Raw genomic sequence first — 13,722 nt, 5'->3', positions numbered from 1 at the left:
CGTAGCTCTTCCGCTTACTCCCCTCACTCTGGGGGGAGGAGCCAGCATCTCTCTACTCTGTTTTTACTTACGGTCAAATAAAGAGGAACTTTCACCAAATTTTTCATGTTGAGCTGGACAGACGTTGTAATAGCGGCTGCAGAACGGAATAAAACATTTTTTGTCTGTTCTTAATTTCGCCTCTCCGTTCCAGAGATATTGGCAATCAAAGTATTTGGCACCTAATGAGTTAACTTTAGTTAAGTCAAAGTGGGTTGGTGAAAGGTCCTCTTTAAATAAATAATTATTTTCTTTACATAAATTCTGATTTTACAGGGAATCGAACACCCAACCTGCAACAGCAGCAGTAAAACCTATGGAAACAACCAGTTTGCACTGTAATGAATAGGAGAAATTTTTATACTTGAAAATGCATTGTAGGCTCCTTCATTACAGGCTCAGTGTACTGGTATATAAAGATATATCTCTATATACAAGCACATTGTAGAGGCCAGAGATTTTTTTCTTCCTACACAATTACTAAAAATATTGAAAAAAAAATACAATAATGACATTTTTAAACTTTTTTTTTAAACTAAACATCACAAATCAGCAAATAAGAAACATGCAATTGTAAAAAAACATACAATACAGTGAAGAGATTATTTATGGTGACCGGTAAATGATGGAAAATGGTGTGATAGATTTTTTTCCATTAAGCCCATAAAAATGTAAGAAAAATGTAATGCTGAGGCTATGTGCCCACGTTGCATTTATGAAGCAGAAAATTTCTGCTTCATTTCTGCAAGTCCTCTCCCGGAAAAACGCATGCGGAATTCCGCACGCGTTTGTCGCGCATTTTTCGCGCGTTTATCACGCGTTTTCCACATGCGGAATTGCCTTGCGTTTTTTATGCATTGGACAAAGGCAATTCTGCATGCGGAAACGCAAAATTAAATGACATGCTGCGGATTTTTGAACGCAGCATAAACGCTGCGGAAAAATCCGCAGCATGGGCATTGACATTGCGGAATGCCATTGGGGACCATGGGGTGCGGATATACATGCGTTTTTCAAGCGTTTACGCTGCGGAAATTCCGCAGCATATACGCTTGAAAAATGCTACGTGGGCACACAGCCTAAGGCTGTGTTCACATGTATTATAAAAGTTGCATTTTTTCTGCTGCTTTTTATCTGCACTTTTTCTGCAGGAATCTGCACCAAACTATGCTATATAGGTATTCTTTGATTTGCATTTTTGATGCCTTTTCCCCTTTCTTTGATGCATTTTTCATGAAGATGTGAAGCAGAGGTTTTAATGCATTTTTATAGTACAAAACAGCTTTGATTCTACTTAAAAAAGCAACTGCATTTTTTTACACGTGTTTTTTCAGGCTCCACATAGAAGCCTATTGTAAAAAAAGTACCAATATCGCACAGTTCAAAAGGGCAAAAGTTTTCATGAAATCACATTCACTTTGCCTGGACAGTTAGGCCGTGTTCACACTCAGCGTAAATTCTACTCGTTTTGTCTGATGCGTTATTTTGCACACTGTGTTTAACTGTTGAAGCAAATTGGATGTGATGTCATGAAAATTTCTGACTGTGCCTGTACTTCTAAAGACGCTGTTGAACTGTGAAGTTTTGCTGATCTTTTTTCTCCATAGACTTCTATGTGGAGCCTTAAAAAACGCGTATAAAAAAAACCACAGTGGCGTTTTGAAGCGCAGAATTTAAGCTTTTCTGTACTGTAAAAAATGCATTAAAACGCTGTTTCAAATATGCATAAAAAATGCATCAAAATAAAAAAAATGCAATATTCAAGGAAGATTGTTATTGTGTAGTTTGATACGGACATGAGCTGAAAACATTTAGATAAAAAGCAGCAGAAAAATGCAGAATTTATTCTGTATGTGAACATTGCCTTATAGACACGTTTGGAAAAATGGCACATAAAAATAACTACTTCTACAACATCGAAGACCTTCTACGCTGTTTGTAAATGAGCACATAAAATGACATTAGTTTGTAATATAAACCTCAAACTTGCATCATAGAGACCATGGTCAGATGAAATGGCAGCAGAAACCTTGAATAGACTGCATACATGGCATTGGATGTATGCATAAACCCACAATGGCTATTTGTACACACCATTTTCAATACGTGGATCTGCCAGAGTTTTCTTTCACAGTTCAGGAAAAAGCCATCATTTTTTTACCTGAAACGGCTCCATCAGTGTTCTTTTTTTTTTTTTTTTTTACTCGTTTTACGACGTCTATTCCACCGGCATCTTTTGGCTATATCTTCTATTATACAGAGCGTTTGTAGGCAATTCCAAGATTTCCAAAGCCTTAAGTGGTTAAAAGAAGTAACAAAATGTGCACAGCAATGTTGATTTGACATTGCTGTGCATTATGTCTTTTTTAAAGGCGGCTTTGCGGTGCTTTTTCAGGCGGACACTGGGCGGACGTTGCATGCACATAGCCAATGGTTTCCGCTAAATTTTCTGACTTTTTTTTTTACAACAGGAAAACCATTTTATAATAAATCAATAGAACATTTTGCAAATTTATGGGAGGTAATTATAAAATTAGTAAAGAGCTGGTTCTAATAGAGAAAAAGAACAGAGATGGAAGTAATACTAGTATTGGTCTTTTACTTTATTTAGGGCACAAAATGGCCACTCTATCAGCATTTGGTCAGTATTCGGTCAGTATTTTTTCTCAAGAGTGGGAGCCAGAACCAGGTGAAGAACAATCAGAGAAAAGGTATAATAGAAACAAGTCACCAATTCTGCATTTATCATCCACTCCTGGTTATGGCTCCCACTCCTGAGAAAAAAATACTGACCGAATACTGACCAAATACTGGCAGTGGGGCCGTGGCCTTACAAGGGAAGATGGCTCTAGATCAGTGTTTGGACCTTCAGCAACAGCTTGAGCATATTCCGCCATATGCAAAACAAAAAATGTTCTCAAAACATTTAGGGCAGGTCATTGACCTGTGGCTCTTCGACTATTGCCTCCGGTTGTCTTCATGTTAGCAGTTTGGAAGGCCTTTCCATCTTGTTCATCTAGAGCAGGGATGTCAAACTCAAACACATAGAGGGCAAAAATGAAAAACTTGGAAAAAGTCACGGGCCAACCAGTATACAGTATAATGGCCCCACAAAGTCCTCCATACAGAATAATTGGCCCCAAATAGTCCCCCATACAGTATTATGGGTACCACATAGTCCTCCATGCAGAATAATGGGCCCCACATAGTCCTCCATACACTATAATGGCCCCACATAGCTTTCCATACAATATAATGGGCACAACAAAGTCCTCCATACAGAATAATGGGCCCCACATTTTCGTCCATGCAGTATTATGGGCACCACATAGGCCTCCATACAGAATAATAGGCCTCACATAGTCCTCCATACAGAATAATAGGCCTCACATACTCCATCATACAGAACAATGACCCCACATAGGTGCGGTGGTTCTGGTGTCGCGGGCCAAGTAAAACCACCCTGCGGGCCAGATTTGGCCCACGGGCCAGAGTTTGACATGTATGATCTAGAGCACTGTTTTGCAAACTCTTGTCCTCACGGTCCCCAACAGGTCAACAGGTCATATTTTCAAGATACTTTCAAGACCTGTGCAATACGAAGGAAATCCTGAAAACATGACCTGTTGGGGGCCATGAGGACTGGAGTTTGGATAACACTACTCTAGATGAACTTGAGAACAAGATGGAAAGGCTCATGCTTACACCTTCCAAACTGCTAACACGCTGACAACCAGAGGCAACAGTCGAAGAGCCAAAGGTCAATGACCTGCCCTAATGAAAAATGTTTTTGAGAACATTTTTTGCTTGGGTGGAATGGAATATTTTCAAGCTGTTGATGAGGGATCAAACACTGAGCCATGCATGGTACTAGAAATAGATGTTGTCATAACCATCACCAACCAAAATAGACCTTTCTTCTCTTGGTCTTGGAAGTTTTTGGATTACCATTAGTGTTGAGCCACCCCCGTAGTGTTCGAGTTCGGTTCGGTTCGTCGAACACCCGTGTGTTCGCCGAACTGTTCGTCGAACTGTTCGTCGAACACCTTCGAACACCGTTAAAACCAATGGCAGGCAAACAAAAACACATAGAAACACATAGAAAACACCTTCAAAGGTGTCCAAAAGCTGACAAACTGCTCAGAAGACACAACTAACACATGGAAAAGTGACAAGTACATATAGTCATGCGAAAAGAAAAGAGGTGGAGGAGTAAAAGGAGGGGGAGACACAGATATAGGCATGTCATGCCCTTCTAAAATCCAAAAAGTGAGAAGCCGACACGTTCAGTCCGCTCCTGCCCGTGCCACCTCCGCGTCGCCGGGTTTGTGCCAGAGCCGCGGTGAACCCTGACGGCCAGCCCCCCTCTCCCAATACTGGTGGCTGTCCGCTGGTGGGTCGAGCGAGCCCCCCTGTGGTGGAGGCAGCTCTAAGCTTTTAAATTTAAATTGTCTCTCTAATTTGAATGAATACACTTTAAATCCATTTACAAGGATCTATTGGAGGGCAAGTCTCATGCCAGCAGCCGCGTAATTCCAGCTCCAGTAGCGTCCACTAAAGCTGCTGCAGTTAAAAAGCTTTTATAAGGATCGAGCTCGGCTGTCCACCGCAAGGCATCCTACTGCCAGTCCCAGCCCCTATGCCTTGGGGTGCCTCCTGATGCTCTTCACTGAGTATCCCGTGGTCCCGAAGCATTTCCTTTGAAAAAATTAAGTGTCCAAACTACAGGTGGTGTAGCTTGCTTAACAGCCGGGATAATCCGCTGACTAGCAGACACTGCTACTAGGCACAAAGTATTTCCTGGGCTAGATGCAGTTAAAAATTTGTAATTAGATACTCTCGTTGGATGCTGAGAAAGCATTCCATAGAGTCTCCTGGCACGCCATATATAATTCTCTTAAAAAGCTTGGGGTAGGGGTCTAGGGGACCCTTTTATAGCCAAAATCACGGCCCTGTATCGCAATACGTCACCTAGGCTGAAGATAAATGGAACTGTAGCACCCTGAGGGCTCGGTTGCTACAGAGGTATTGCACCTCACCCAGAGGTGTGATATCTCACTCTCAGGTAAGGATGTAGTGTGGATCAGGACCCGACACCTGCATGCATTACATCATATTGCCGTGGGGCAGGGCGACCAATTTGCCCCTGAGATGGGCACGACAGTCCCTGTCCCTGGCTGGAGTGGGGGGAGGGAACACTGAGGAAGGGGAACCCTGTAGTGCAGGAGCAGGGAGGAAGCAGTTCCTGGGTGCATTGAGAAGGGAGTATAAAAGGTGGACACCATCTTAGTTCAGTGCAGAGAAGTCTGAGCAGAAGTGGCAGGGAGCAGGGGCTCTGCATGAGCTCTGCTCCGGAGGCGGGCCTAGTAACAGAGGCCCAGGCCTGGAAGAGGGAGAAGGAAGGAAGAGGAGCGGAGAAGGCTCCAGGAACGAGGAACGAAGGGATCCCAGGGGTGCGGACGGGCGAGTCGCCACCGCACGCCCGAATCCACCTGCGTGGAGGGGTCAGGCCAAAGGGGGAGACCGGTCCCCGAAACTAGTGTAGGCAGGAAACGACCCTCAGCTAGAAACAGGAGGCTGTGACATTTTATGTGGCGCAGCCCCTCGCTACACCCGCTAGGAAGGCACCACATAGGGTCAGGGAAACTGGCGCCAAGTTTACCAAGAGGAGGCCCGAGGCAGCCAGACAGAAGGGTTGGTAAGAAAGGCCAGACAAAGGACACACAAAGGGGGTCCTGTGAAGTGCTCCAAAGTTATCTGGGAGTTGTCTGAGCCAATCACCTGGTGAGCACAGTACGACGTGGGCAGCCGTTACCTGCAGACGTGGTCTGGATAATAAGAACTGTGAGTAAAGGCCCTGGACTGCATAACTGACTCCGTGTAATTACTGCTGCTGCCCTGCACCATCACCCCCATCCTCCGCATACACTGCCCTGAGGCTATACACCTCCCGTGGGGAGTTATGCTACGCTCTGCTGCACCCACAACACCAGCCTCAGCGGTCTGCCCTGGAGCGGCGGTTCACTCTGACCACAATCCACGGGTGGCGTAGTCGGACATTTAAACATCAAAACCACATAAATAGTTCCGCCACTGGTTTGACCGCCCTGAGCCATGGAACCGGGTCGCCGCCACGGAGACTACAACCACCAGCATCCACCAAAAAGGGTCCGGCTCCGGGTGTCCCAAGTGGAGATGAGCGTTGTTCTACTCGAACTGTTCGCCAATCTCAAATTCGAGCTGTTTTGGGCGGTGTTCGAGCCGTTCGGCGAACACGAACAATTTGAGAAAAATTCGGCTGTTCGAGGTTATGTTCGATAACTGTTCGTGCACCAAAATCATAACTGGATTTTTTCTCAGTAATGATGAAAATTAATGTTAATACGCAGTTTGAGTGTACAGCGGGGTGGGGGGAGGGGCAGGGGATGGATCTCTGCAGGAACAATGAAGATCTCCATTTTTTTTTCTCTTTCCCGCATTTACAGTGGGGAGGTGCAATCTGTCAGCCTATCAGCAGCGCACACACGGAGCGAAGTGCTTTTTTTCACACAAGCAAGGGCATGTGTCATTGGCAGTGTATGTCACATGTCCTTGCCCTATAAGACCAAGCCATTTTCCCCGTCGCCACCATTTTCTCACTGCTGCAGCTGCGTGTTAGACGGCACCGCTGTTGCTGTGTGCGCTATACCTTGTTAATTTCAAGCCAATTTTCGCACAAATATACAGATAGCTTGGGAGTAGGGAATAGTTGTGATTGCAGTCCTTTTAAGGACTAGGTTACAGCATTTCCTACGACTTTTATCAGGCAGGTCTGTGCTCTTAAATAGATAGGTTGTGGGAGTAAAGACTAATTGTAATTGGAGTCCTTTTCAGGACTAGGTTACATGAGTTCCTATCAGTTTTTGCCAGGCAGGTCTGTGCCAGTGCTGTGCAAGTTTTTTTTCACAGCATTTGGCTGAATCTAGCAAAGCTAATCCTTTTTGGCCTATTGCAGAGTGTGTTAGTCAGTGGAATAGCCTATCTGTGTTGCAAGATATACCACCTGTGTATAGAATACCAATTTTTTTACTGCACCTAGTGAAGTAAAATCTTTTGGGCATAGCATCATTCTATTAGTCCATCTATACTGACCTCCATCAGGTTGCAAATTCAAAATAATTTTTATCTGCATCTACAGTACCTCTGAAAAAATATTTGGGCTTCTAGCTGTGTGTGGGACTTGTTGTATTAGTCCATCTATACTGACCTCCATCAGGTTGCAAACTGAATATATTTTTTTCTGCACCTACCTCTGAAAAAATATTGGGCTTCTAGCTGTGTGTGGGTCTTGTTCTATTAATCCATCTATACAGACCTCCATCAGGTTGCAAACTGAATATAATTTTTTTCTGCATCTAGCTCTGAAAAAATATTTGGCCTTCTAGCAGTGTGTCGGACCTTCTCTATTAGTCCATCTATACTGACCTCCATCAGGTTGCAAATTCAAAATAATTTTTATCTGCATCTACAGTACCTCTGAAAAAATATTTGGGCTTCTAGCTGTGTGTGGGACTTGTTGTATTAGTCCATCTATACTGACCTCCATCAGGTTGCAAACTGAATATATTTTTTTCTGCATCTACCTCTGAAAAAATATTGGGCTTCTAGCTGTGTGTGGGACTTGTTGTATTAGTCCATCTATACTGACCTCCATCAGGTTGCAAACTGAATATATTTTTTTCTGCATCTACCTCTGAAAAAATATTGGGCTTCTAGCTGTGTGTGGGACTTGTTGTATTAGTCCATCTATACTGACCTCCATCAGGTTGCAAACTGAATATAATTTTTTTCTGCATCTAGCTCTGAAAAAATATTGGGCCTTCTAGTAGTGTGTCGGACTTTCTCTATTAGTCCATCTATACTGACCTCCATCAGGTTGCAAATTAAAAATAATTTTTATCTGCATCTACAGTACCTCTGAAAAAATATTTGGCCTTCTAGCAGTGTGTCGGACTTTCTCTATTAGTCCATCTATACTGACCTCCATCAGGTTGCAAATTCAAAATAATTTTTACCTGCATCTACAGTACCTCTGAAAAAATATTTAGGCTTCTAGCTGTGTGTGGGACTTGTTGTATTAGTCCATCTATACTGACCTCCATCAGGTTGCAAACTGAATATATTTTTTTCTGCATCTACCTCTGAAAAAATATTGGGCTTCTAGCTGTGTGTGGGTCTTGTTCTATTAATCCATCTATACAGACCTCCATCAGGTTGCAAACTGAATATAATTTTTTTCTGCATCTAGCTCTGAAAAGATATTTGGCCTTCTAATAGTGTGTGGGACTTTCTCTGTTAGTCCATCTATACTGACCTCCATCAGGTTGCAAACTGAATATATTTTTTTCTGCATCTACCTCTGAAAAAATATTGGGCTTCTAGCTGTGTGTGGGTCTTGTTCTATTAATCCATCTATACAGACCTCCATCAGGTTGCAAACTGAATATAATTTTTTTCTGCATCTAGCTCTGAAAAAATATTTGGCCTTCTAGTAGTGTGTGGGACTTTCTCTGTTAGTCCATCTATACTGACCTCCATCAGGTTGCAAACTGAATATATTTTTTTCTGCATCTACCTCTGAAAAAATATTGGCCTTCTAGCTGTGTGTGGGTCTTGTTCTATTAATCCATCTATACTGACCTCCATCAGGTTGCAAACTGAATATAATTTTTTTCTGCATCTAGCTCTGAAAAAATATTTGGCCTTCTAGTAGTGTGTCGGACTTTCTCTATTAGTCCATCTATACTGACCTCCATCAGGTTGCAAATTAAAAATAATTTTTATCTGCATCTACAGTACCTCTGAAAAAATATTTGGGCTTCTAGCTGTGTGCGGGACTTGTTCTATTAATCCATCTATACAGACCTCCTTCAGGTTGCAAACTGAATATATTTTTTTCTGCATCTACCTCTGAAAAAATATTGGGCTTCTAGCTGTGTGTGGGACTTGTTCTATTAATCCATCTATACAGACCTCCATCAGGTTGCAAACTGAATATATTTTTTTCTGCATCTACCTCTGAAAAAATATTGGGCTTCTAGCTGTGTGTGGGACTTGTTGTATTAGTCCATCTATACTGACCTCCATCAGGTTGCAAATTGAATATAATTTTTTTCTGCATCTAACCCAGCCAATAGTTTTGGCCTAATACCACAGTTTGGCCACTCAGCTCTGCTCGGTTACCATCCATTGTTTTTTTGTGCAAACAACTCGAGAGTTGTGAATTAGTTAACCACCAAAATGAGTGGAAAAAGGCCTGCTGCTGGTGGAAAGGGGAATAGGCGTGTTGGGAAGGGGAAAAAAGGTTGTGTCCGTGGGGTAGGTGTTAAAGCAACAGTAACATCTGCAGAAGAAAGACCATCTTCCAGCCAAACTAAAATGTCTACTTCTTTTAGCGGACAATGTGATAAGATCCCTTTCTTACGGCCACGCCAATCGCTACAAATTCCAGATGAGGCACAAAAACAGCAGGTGCTTCAACGGATATCAAGTGCTCCTTTAAGTGGGCTCTCCTCCACATCAACTTCAACATCACAAATACTCCAGTCCTCAAAGGTGTCACCCAAATCGCACTTGCTTCCTCACAGCTCCCAAATCTCCAGCTGCCCGTCTGAGTATGAGGTAGAACAGATGGTTGAGTCTGCAGAGCTGTTTACTCATACTATAGCCTGGGAATCAGAGGTCGACTCCAGCGCTTCTGTGAATCCAGACGAGGAAATGATCTGCACTGATGCCCAGAATCTTTATGAGTCGGATCCAGGACCAGACGCAGAAGGTTCTGACCATAATGTAGACCCTCATTCCCAAACTGTAACTCCAGTTGGTGGAGACAATGAGGAAGACGATGATAAGACTCAAATACCTGATTGGAGCGACAACTTTAGTTTTTTGTCAGGGCAGGAACAGGTTGGCTCTGAGGACGACGGGTGTGATAACACACAGGGTGATGATGATGAGGTTGGAGATCCCACTTACTGTCAACCCACAGTCAGCCAAGAGATGAGGTCAGCAGAGGAGGTGGAGGAAGATGCTAGTGACGACAAGGTCAGGTTGCGCCTTCCTGGACAGAGACGTAGTACTGGAAGCACGTCAACAACTGCATCCTCAAACACAACTCTGCCTCTCACCACAAGTCGTGGTGGCTCTTCAGGTCGCATGGGTGCTAAGCCTTGCATAGCCTGGGCATTTTTTCAGATCGATAAAGATGACCCAACTCGTGTTATCTGTAACATTTGTCAGCAAAAGCTAAGTAGAGGCCAAAAAATACATAGTTTGAGTACTTCATGCATGAACCGGCACATGGACATGAAGCATAAGTTGCAGTGGGAAGCTCAGTGTGCTACAATGCGGCCTAGCCGGCCGGGCCAACCACCGTCTGCCATATCTTGTGCATCCGCAGCCTCTTCATCCTCTGTGACTGGGGGGACAGCAGTCACACCTGTTTTGGGGCGCAGACCTGCCACCTCTTTACCCGCAACAGCCAGCGTGATTGGCAGGTCATCATTTTCTTTGGAGGTGGTAACACCAGCTGGTGTTGAGCGCTGTCCGACATCGATAGCACCACCTTTGGATCAAGGCAACCTAACATGTCCGCCTGCATCTTCCTCACAGACCGGCAGTTTGCCGGGGACACCCTTATCAACCCCGTCTAAGCACAATAGCCAGCCCTCGGTCCCTCAGATGTGGACAAGTAAAAGACCATTTCCTCCTAGCCATGAGAAAGCTAAGAGGTTGAATTTCACCATCTGCAAGCTCTTGGCTACAGAAATGCTGCCTTTCCGCCTGGTGGACACAGAGGATTTTCGAGACCTTATGTCCGTCGCAGTGCCCCAGTACCAGATGCCCAGTCGGCACTACTTCTCAAAGAAAGGTGTGCCTGCGCTCCACCAGCATGTCGCACACAACATCACCGCTTCTTTGAGAAACTCTGTGTGTGACAGGGTGCATTTCACCACAGACACTTGGACGAGTAGGCATGGACAGGGGCGTTACATGTCGCTGACTGGGCACTGGGTAACTATGGTGACAGCAGGACAAGGGGCTGCTGTCCAAGTCTTGCCGTCCCCACGAGTTGTGCGTCAATCCTCTTTATGTCAAAGTTCCTCCACTGCTTCTGCCTCCTCAACCTCCTCTCGGTCTTCCACCTGCACCCAAAGCCTGTCTGGTCATGCCACAAGCTTTCTAACTGCGCAGAAGGAATCCTGCACACCTCCTTACTATGCTGGCAGTAGGGCTCAACGTCATCAGGCGGTTTTTACTTTGAAATGTCTGGGAAATGTGAGTCACACAGCTGAGGAGTTGTGGTCAGCTCTGGAGAACCAATTTCATGAAAGGTTGTCTCCACTGGACCTGAAACCAGGGAAGGCCGTGTGCGACAATGCTGCAAACCTGGGTGTGGCCCTTCGCCGGGGCAATGTCACACACGTGCCTTGTATGGCTCACGTGTTGAACCTGGTTGTCCAGCAATTTTTAGCCCACTATCCCAGACTAGATGGCCTTCTGCAGAGGGCACGGTCGCTGTGTGCTCACTTCCGCCGTTCGCATCCCGCAGCTCAGCGACTTACATCTCTACAGAAGTCGTTGGGCCTGCCACTTCACCGGCTAAAATGCGATGTGCCTACCCGGTGGAATTCAACTCTGCACATGTTGCAGCGACTGTGGCAGCACCGACAAGCCCTGGTGCAATACGTTCTGACGTATAGCCTGGGCCAACGAGATTCAGAGGTGGGGCAAATCACGCTGGAGGAGTGGTCTCAGATCAGGGACCTATGCACTCTTCTGCACAGTTTTGAAATGGCGACGAAGATGTTTAGTGCTGACGATGCCATTATCAGCATGACTATTCCGGTGATTTACATGCTGGAGCACATGTTAAACAGAATTCGGAGTCAGGTGGTGGCACAAGAGGAGGTGGAGGAAGTAGAGGAGGAGGAGTTGTATGCGGAAGGGCTAACATCTGCAAGGTCCAGACGGTCGGCAGCACCAAGGCGGCAGGCATGTGAGGGTGGGGGAGATGGTTTTACCAGGGCGCATGGTAGCAGCCAAACTAGTGAGGAAGGTGCAGGAGCCCAGGAAGAAGTGGAGGACGAACTGATGGAAGACTCATCAGATGAGGGAGACCTTGATCACATTTCTGTTGTGCGAGGTTGGGGGGAGAGGACAGAGGAAGGAAGCATGATTGTTACCTTGCCACCAACACAACAGGGACTTGGTGCTCCTGGATGCGCAACACACATGAGTGCCTTCTTGCTGCTCTACCTGCAACATGACCCTCGAATTGTGAGAATTAGAAATAATCCTGACTACTGGGTTGCCACACTGTTAGATCCCCGGTACAAAAGTAAATTTGCAGAAATTATTCCTGCCATAGAAAGGGATGCACGCATGCAGGAGTATCAGCAGAGACTGTTGCAGAATCTTACATGTGCTTTTCCACAAAATACCAGTGGTGCACGTAGTGAATCTCACAGTTCCAACTTGCCAACCGTGGGACCGTCAAGTGTTCAGCACTCAAACCGTAACAGAACCACAGTATCTGCTGGTAACATCAATTTTGCGGAATCATTTCACCACTTTTTTAGCCCATCCTTTGCAAGGCCACAGGAGACAAGAAGTCTGACACATAGTCAACGCCTAGAGACGATGGTACAGGAGTATCTCCAAGTAAACATTGAAGCCACGACTGTGTCACTGGACCCTTGCTCTTTTTGGGCTTCCAATCTGGATAAATGGCCGGAGCTAGCCACTTACGCCTTGGAGATCTTGTCATGCCCCGCAGCCAGCTTTCTGTCTGAACGTGTGTTCAGCGCTGCTGGTGGTGTGCTGACAGATAAGCGCACGCGGCTCTCCACTGATAATGTAGACAGACTCACGTTCATAAAGATGAACAAATCATGGATCCGAAACGACTTTTCTACCCCTGTGTCATCCTGGGGAGAGTAAAAGCTTGATGATTGGTTAAAATCACCCTACCAACCGTTTTAAGCTTTCAAATTACTAATCATGTTTATCTGTATCTTGACTGGAAAATAATTTGGGCTTTGTAGCAGTGTGCAGCACTGATCCTATTAGGCCATCTATAATAAGCTCCACCAGATTTAAAATTAAAAATAATTTTTAGCTGCATCTAGCCCGGAAAATAATTTTGGGGCTCCGAGATGCGCAAGACACATAAGTGCCTTCTTGCTGCACTACCTGCAGCATGACCCTCATATTGTCAGAATTCGAAGTAATCATGACTACTGGGTTGCCCCACTCTTAGATCCCCCAAACTTTTCGATCAACCTTTTCATTTTAATAAAGACCAAAAAAATGGTCATTTTTGAAATTATAAGCATTAGCAGGTTGTTAGAAACTGAAATCAAACAGTTTTCAACTCAAAACTTTATTGTAGGTGATGTTACATTTTCACATAGGACCCCTTGTTCGAAAGGAGCTTCTGAACTCTCTCGTCCATTGAATTTGTCAGGTTTTGGATGGTTTCTGCTTCAATTGTTTTGCATGAGGACAGAATACCCTCCCAGAGCTGTTGCTTAGATGTGAACTGCCTCCCGCCATCATAGACACTCCTTTTAATGATGCTCCAAAGGTTCTGAATGGGGTAGAGGTCAGGGGAGCATGGGGGTCACACCATAAGTTTGTCCC

This window comes from Phyllobates terribilis, unplaced genomic scaffold, assembly GCF_046119375.1.
Source record: "Phyllobates terribilis strain yellow unplaced genomic scaffold, ASM4611937v1 Scaffold_5__5_contigs__length_657084704, whole genome shotgun sequence".
Classification (NCBI taxonomy): domain Eukaryota; kingdom Metazoa; phylum Chordata; class Amphibia; order Anura; family Dendrobatidae; genus Phyllobates; species Phyllobates terribilis.
This window is presented reverse-complemented; position numbering follows the sequence as displayed.